At 49.5% G+C, this 7,430-nt stretch overlaps 1 protein-coding gene across 1 annotated transcript in view; it reads right to left on the bottom strand.

Moving 5' to 3' along the window:
* Nucleotides 1-5,169, bottom strand: part of LOC116430549 (uncharacterized) — a 70,821-nt gene extending 65,652 nt beyond the window's left edge. The window contains exon 1 of the mRNA XM_076372086.1: nucleotides 4,753-5,169. The gene's annotated coding sequence lies outside the window, so the exon portion shown is untranslated. The remainder of the gene's footprint in view (nucleotides 1-4,752) is intronic.
* Nucleotides 5,170-7,430: the final 2,261 nt, after the last annotated feature.

Here is a 7,430-nt window from a genome sequence, read left to right on the forward strand (position 1 = left end):
TCCACGTTTACCGGGAATGAATAATTGATCGGCTTTTAGAGCTTCCCCGGTACGGTGAATACAGAATTTCACGGGTCGATGGGCCGAGGCTCCGTGCTCGATATTTTTAATAGCTCTTTTCCAATACCGGCCCAGGCCACTGGCCGACGAGGAAGTTCTCCTTTTTGAAAACGTTACGGGACGAGCCGCCTCTTTTGACACTGGATAGGTTTTAAATACCCCGACGCTCGAAAGGTGACAAAGACGCAACGTTCGTTGACGTCTATTGATAGAACGATAGCTCTAAAAGGTAAATCGATGAAACAGTATGGAATAAAAACATGCTGCCATTGTATAATGTTTGCCATTAGCAAAATTAAATATAATTATAAAATTCAATTTTCAATTTCACAGCTGAAGGCAACGATTGTAATTCAAATAACACTGTCGCGTAAAATTTAACGTTAAACGCACGCAGCAGCGAAAGTGACTGGTTTTTCGTTTCTTAGAACTCACGATTACATTCGTCGCGATATTTTATGCCACTTTTATTGTGACACACTCAGGAATAAACGAGTCAAATAATTTTATGGTTTCGGTAATTGCAGAATAAAAGATCTGAAACGGGTTATTTTATTCTATCAAGCGGACTCAGTGTTTTTAATGAAAATATTATACACCATCAAAGCGAAATCAGTGAAACATAAAACATAAGTCTCTGTCGGAAAGATTCCACATCTGGAAGAATCCAAATACCGTGACAAAACCGGAGTTCGTCGGAGTTCTTCCGTGAAGGCATTCAAAACTCGCCGGCAAGATGGCGTAACGTTATCTCCGTTAAGGAGATAGGAAGGAAGATACCACGAAATAAGAAACAAAACCAGATTAATCCGTTTTTAAACCGACATTAATAGCAAATTCCAGCACGCAATGTCAATACACGATACTATCAAATTCCACATCTGCCTTCGTTGAACAACCGATCGAATCGAATAAAAATTGACGGAATTCCAACTAAAAGATCGCAGTACTTAATGCACGAGGACACGAAGTCTCTTTTTCGTCTACAAAAGTCAACGTCGGCGGTCACGCGACCCGAATCCGTGTCATCTCTCGGTTTTTACCGTTTCGTGTGGGCCTACGTGATCCGAACGGCCGCTCGAGCGAGGAACCGAACGCGAAGCGCACGTATGTAACACCACGAAAAAGAAATGTCTTGCCCAACGATCCTCGGCTGGTACTTTCACTGCGAGATAATGCCTGTCGTGTATTTTCGGTCCGTCGATCCACGAAATCGGCCGCAGTCGACGCTAATCGGCTCTGCATGCATCGTTTGCCCAGGGACCGGCGCAACTTTTCAGGAACCGCGAGCTCCGCGGCTCCGGGAATCCCATGCACGCCATTGCTGATCGCGTGTCGTGCCAAGAAGTTGTGCGACACCGTTTTCAGAGCCCACGGGAATCGAACTAACAAACCGCCCGCGATAACGAAGCCATCCGAGACGAAAGTTAACGGGAGAGAAGAAAAATTCGCTCGCGATTTGCACGCGGGTTGTTGGAACTTTAATGGCAGATGGCTCTGTTGTTCTAGGCCCGAAGAACTAGTTTCCGTCTGATCGATAAAACACCAGGGGAAATTTCATATTCATTTTTCACTGTAATACGCCCGTTGAAATTGATTATTGAATAATTTGAATTATTCCCATCAGTTATATTTCGCAAATCAATTTTCTATAGTGAACGGAATGTGCTCGAAGTTGATATTCAGAGCTAACCTTATAAAACAGGATATACGTGCAAATATATACCCTTAGTAAATAAAAAAGAATAACTTTACTTCATTAAGATGAATGGAGAAATCAGAATTTCTATAATTAGTACTCATAAAGCCTAATAATATAAGATGAATCTAATAAGATAATCTACCCACAAGATTTTTCCAAGTGTCTTCAATCTTCCTTTCGTTCCCGACTTCCAAAGTTCGAGTTAGCTCTACTTGTCTCGTCGTCGAGGAGTTACGCAAAAATCCTTTCCTTCCGCGGCCGCGTTCGTAATCGGACGCCCCTACCTCGCGGTATCGATTCTCCACGGTGATCGCCCGCGGTTCGCGTGCCTCGAATCGCTTCTTACTTACACTCCATTACTTTATTTCATTTTCGTCGCCGAACGGCGTCTAACGAGCAGCCTACCTCCTGTCCGCCGAGTGAAGCACACGCGGCCCGAACGCGGTCTCGGTAATTAGCGTTTAGTAATTAGCAATTAGCCGGGTGAACCGTGAGCGAGCAAGAAACGCGGGGTAATCAGCGTATTGTACCCGACGATGAAGGAAATACGTATGCAAATGCGCGCGGCGGTAACGGTGGCGCGGAACCTGTCTCATCCGAGGCGTTCTCTTTCCGCCGGTGATCATCCCAACGCTGGAACGACCCATCGGAGGATTCGCGGTGCTCGCCGGTTGGATAATTCCTCCCGGCGAGATGAAGGCGAGTCAATCTGGCACAGAGGTACCCGGGATTCGCGGATTCAATGATTCTATTTGAAAATTTAATGTAAATTAAAGTTCGATAAAAAACCCCGGCGTATCGCGCTCCCGAACCGGTTTCTCACGGATGAGGCCGCGGGCTTAATAAAAACTCTATCTCCTTGTAATTAAGATGTTCGAATCTATCTTGGAAATTAATTTTCTTTATAAGGAAGCTTCATGAGAACACCTTCCATTCCAAGCTTCCTGTACATTGTGCCTCTGAATTACAGTTATCAGCCGAACGAGATAAGCCCGAAACGCAGAAATCAGTGTGAACGAAAGAACGTTCATCGCTCGGACTGCTCTCTGTCGTCGCAACGGTACCTCACCCCGTTAATCGCTCGCCGGCGGTCCCGGCGGCCTCTCCTGCGCTCGCCTATCCGCCGCTTAACAAGATTCCCGGTGAAATACACCAGGGTTATCGACTTCGCGGCGTGCCCATGGAAATTCCATGCCGCGTGAAATAGAAACACTAGGTTCGCCGCGATAATTAGCGGTCGCATAATTAATTGGTCGTGGCGATCATAAGCCGCGTAGGTGTACGACGGCCCGTTGATTAGAAAACGCCGGCGTTTCCTGCCGAATAGGGTGATTCCCGCACACATACACGCACGCACGCACGCTCGCCGCGGTCGTGGACGTAATGCAATCGCAACTTCTCCGCGGCTACTTGGACCGTGACAAATTCGTTCTCTCTTTCTGTGCTCCCCAGAGCCTCGTTTCCGATTCGCTGGCGAAGGAGATAAATCGAAAACTCTTGAAAACCTAAGCTCACGCGGAACGTTGGGCGAATGAGCGGATTCCGACTCAGGCGATTATATACAATAAAGCCTCGCTCGTTGCAATTATTCGTAGCGTGAAGTCTTTTATTGCGTTTTGACGATCATAAGTTGGACAACTTTTGGCAACCAGTGATCGCGACGATTACCCTATAAAACAATTTCTACATCCATTCCTTCGCGAGATAAACATAGTTTTACCGTATTTGTCCAACTATAAATTGTTCTCGTCGAACGTGGTTCGCCGCGTGAGTTCGACGCTCGATCAAGCGGGTCGCCCATCTCCGCGGAAGGAGGAACCGTTCGCAGCGCGGCTAGTGGACACAAAAAGGGTCCACGGAGCCCGGTTCACATTTTTCTACAGACGGGTCGAGTTGATCTATTATGCCCCCGATACCCAAATGCCTTCTGACTCATTACGTCGGCGCGCGGGCCCTGCTTTATATTCCGGCCCGAGCCAGTCACGGGAAAATCGATACAATTTCTGGCTGCTCGCCCTTTGTTCGGAACGATCGGACTCCGTTTGAATCGAATGCCGCGCATAACTTGCGCCGCGGTTCAGTTGCCCCGAATCGAGCACACCGAAACTTTTCGAATAAATGTCCGTTCCCGCGGTCGAGACTCTATCCCGCGTTCCTCTCCCGTTTTCCCTGTGCCTACGAAGGAATCTTCGAGCGCGGTCGTTACCGGTACCGTCCTTGGCATTCGGACACTGTCCTTCGATTATATGAAACGCTGCGGCTAGGTCTTCGCGGCTGCAAGTCGACGCGCATACCTATTGTAATCGACGCCGCCTCGAATTATTTAGGCTCGGGCCTCTTCGACTCCGTTCCTCGTGGCCGGACCGGTTCATCATCGCGTGAGACGTCCGACGATCGCCCCCGCGGCGATTCCTATGCTCACGAAGGGATCGACCGTCCGGCTCCGACGATCCCGTGGCACCCGAACGAATCGAAGCGCGCTGGAGACGCGACCCGATGGAAGACGACCGAGGTTTCCGCGGGTTCCGAGGAATTCCGGGATGATTCGCAGGCGATCGAGGACTAAGCGTTTCTCAGTTTCGCGGCCGGCAGTGCCGGCTGCCTCTCGTTGCACAGGCGGTAGTTATCGATGAGAGAACACTTTCAGATCGGGACGGCATCCCGCGGCGAGTCACATACAGTCACAGTCCATAAAATCCACGGGGACTGGCGGTGGCTCGTAAGAGGCGAGACAGGGTCGGAGCAAAACGCGCGCGTGTCGCATGTCTCCCTTTCGCGAGCGTGGTGCACAGTGCAACAGAATCACTGATCTTGATCACTTGGGTATCCACCAGTATCGTACTCAGCGAGTGAACGAGCGAGCGTGCGTGCGTGCGTGCATACGTGCGTACCTTGTGCGTGCGTGCCTCACTATTGTCCACCCTTGCGCCCAGTTTACCGGGACCACCGGTATAGATAGGATCCACACTCGGTTTAGAGACGAGACTTACCTATCCAGGACGGTCGTCGACGACGGACGACTCCGGCGATCCTGTCCAACGACGTGTTCCCCTGCGGATCGCGCGCGGACGGCTCGATCGTGTAATCGGATTGGTGTGGTGCGGATCGTTTCGTCGCACTGGCGCGCGCGGCGATGGTCCAGCTTCTCCGTTTTACTGGAAACTCGGACTCGCGGCGAACGGGGTGGTTCTCGCGACCGCGGACGGGCACAGCCGAGAAACGATTCTGTCGAGTCTGTCTCGCTCCTCACTCGCAACCCTCATAAGCGAGCGCGCGAGCTTCAGAGCGTATCGTATTACTGTCCACCGATCAGGTATGTATCCCAGTCCCTTTTCTTTCTCTTCCCGTTTTTCCTTCCCTCTTTCTCTTCTGTCCCCTGAAAATTCACCGCGACACCGCACCGAACAGAAGTGAACTACTCGTGCGCCGCCGGTTCACGGTACCTTAAATACCTTGGCAGCCGCGCCGCCGCCACCGCCGCCGCCGCCGCCGCAGCACGCCACCGCCACCACCGCTGTGCGTCGTGCGGCCCCCTACCTCAAACTCGCCCCACGCCGCGCGCGCCGATTGGCGAGGGAGAGGAGCCGATGTGTGCCCGCCGGCTACACCGGACCCGCGCTCTCTTCTTCGCCAGTGTTCCTCTCTTCTTCTTCCCTTTCTCACTCACTCTCTCTTTCTCTTTCTCTTCCTTTCTTTCTCTCTTTCTCTGTTTCTCCATCCTCTCTCCCTTCCCTCTCGCCCTTCTCTCCCTTCGATCCCTTCTCTCGTTCTCTCTCGATCCTTCTGTCTCTCCGTCCTGCCCCCTCCCCCTCGCGAGCCAAGCGTTTCTCTCTTTCCGATCTCGTCCTTTTTCATCACCCTTTTCCTTCCTCCTCTTCCACCGGTAATTCAACCACCGGAGGACTCACCGTCCGTAGGGCTACGACTCCGTGACGCGTTCCTCCTGGCCCTCTTTGTGTCCCTGCGTTTCCCTTTTCTCATTCTTTCTTTTTCCCCTTTTTTTTCCTTCCACCGTATCGGTGGAACGGAATGCCAGGACCTGGAATTTGTAGGGCGCATCCTCGGATCCGTTCGATACGCGCGACCGGCCGGACGCCGTGGATCCTTCGAGGGTCGCTCTAGCGCCGCGAGGACGAGGAAGAGCCGCGGTAGAGCCGGTACGAGAGCGCTGCGCAATCGACGGTGCGCGCCGGTGCCGGGAGACAGCCGACTCTTGCGGCTCGCGGCGCGCATTCGCGCTCCGCACGCCGTTGCGTGCGCATCCGTTTTTCGGCTGAACGTTCGCTGGCTGGTCTTCGACGATGCCAGTTCTCGCGGCGATCTCGTTTACTCGGGGTTCCACATTCGGAATTCTTCCGAGACGATTCGGCTTGGTTGTGCTTCTCGGGACGTGTCATGCACACGCATTTCTTTCGCCTTTTCCTTTTTGGCTTTGGCATTTTAGTTTGTTACTGGCCACCCGTGGGCTGGACACTTTGAGGCAGAATGTGCGATGTTCGAGGGTACGCGGGCGTCTTCTCGCGAACGCGTCACCGAGCTGTGCCATTCTTCAATAAAATTTATGTAATTTCGGTAGACGTTGATTTCAGTTCTTTCAGGAACTTTTGAGGTAGTTGATTTTCATGGAATCGATTGTTCGTTTCGGGTCGGTTTGGAAGTGAAATGATAATGGTACCTTTCAATAATGGTTGCTTAAGATATATGAATACTTGAATAGGAATGTACGACAGGTTTCGAATTAAAATGGTTATATATATATATAATATACGCATTACACATTACACATTAAGATGTGTAAACTAGCTACGTCTGTCAATTAAGATATACTTTCAAACTCTGTCCGAAAGTTTAGGTTTCTGCAAGGGGAATTCAGCTCTAACATTATCCTAAAAGCTTGGCAACGCAGACTACTCCGGTTTTCATTGGCCCATGCGTTCTCTATCGTTGAATGATTCATGGACCGTGTATCCTACGCCTCAGGACGGTGTCGAAATTATGTTAAGGTCTATCCGGCGTTTCGTTGCGAGATATTTGGCTGCGGGATTGGTAAATCCCGTTGGATACCGAATCCGCTGACTCACTATCGGTCATCGTGTCGATAAGCATATGCCGGAGCATAGGATTCTATATCCCACCGGTTGAATTTCTTAGAACATCTCTGGTCAGGGACCCTTCCTTGAATTTTCTTTTTAAGGCGAATCGATCTCTGTCAAGGGATTCTGTTTATTTGCTTTTTAGCTCCGACACTCGCCGTTGTAGACTTTCTACGACCATCGGGGATTTTTGTGGAGTCCCCGGAAATTTTCAGATTCTCAGACCTCATGCTTGGTCGTTGCTGTTCGGGCCGAGTTTCTCTGAGACGTCATGTCAACTTATATGTATAATCAAGAAATGACATTCAATGTGCATATTTGTACTTTTTATTAATTCTTTGAATTTCCTCTTTCTTTCGTTATTTAGTAATTTCCGTATTTCTTCTACTTTATATATGTCTTCCATAATTTTCAGTAATCTATTTACTATATTTTATAATTAATTATATAACTTAATTCGTCTATGTACCATTCCTTATTATAAAATATTACAATATTATTTTATGAATATTGCAATAGAAAATATTAGAAAGCTTTTACAATATGCAACATTGTGAATACGTTCACATTGTTAA

Source organism: Nomia melanderi, chromosome 11 (assembly GCF_051020985.1).
Source record: "Nomia melanderi isolate GNS246 chromosome 11, iyNomMela1, whole genome shotgun sequence".
In the NCBI taxonomy this organism is placed as follows: domain Eukaryota; kingdom Metazoa; phylum Arthropoda; class Insecta; order Hymenoptera; family Halictidae; genus Nomia; species Nomia melanderi.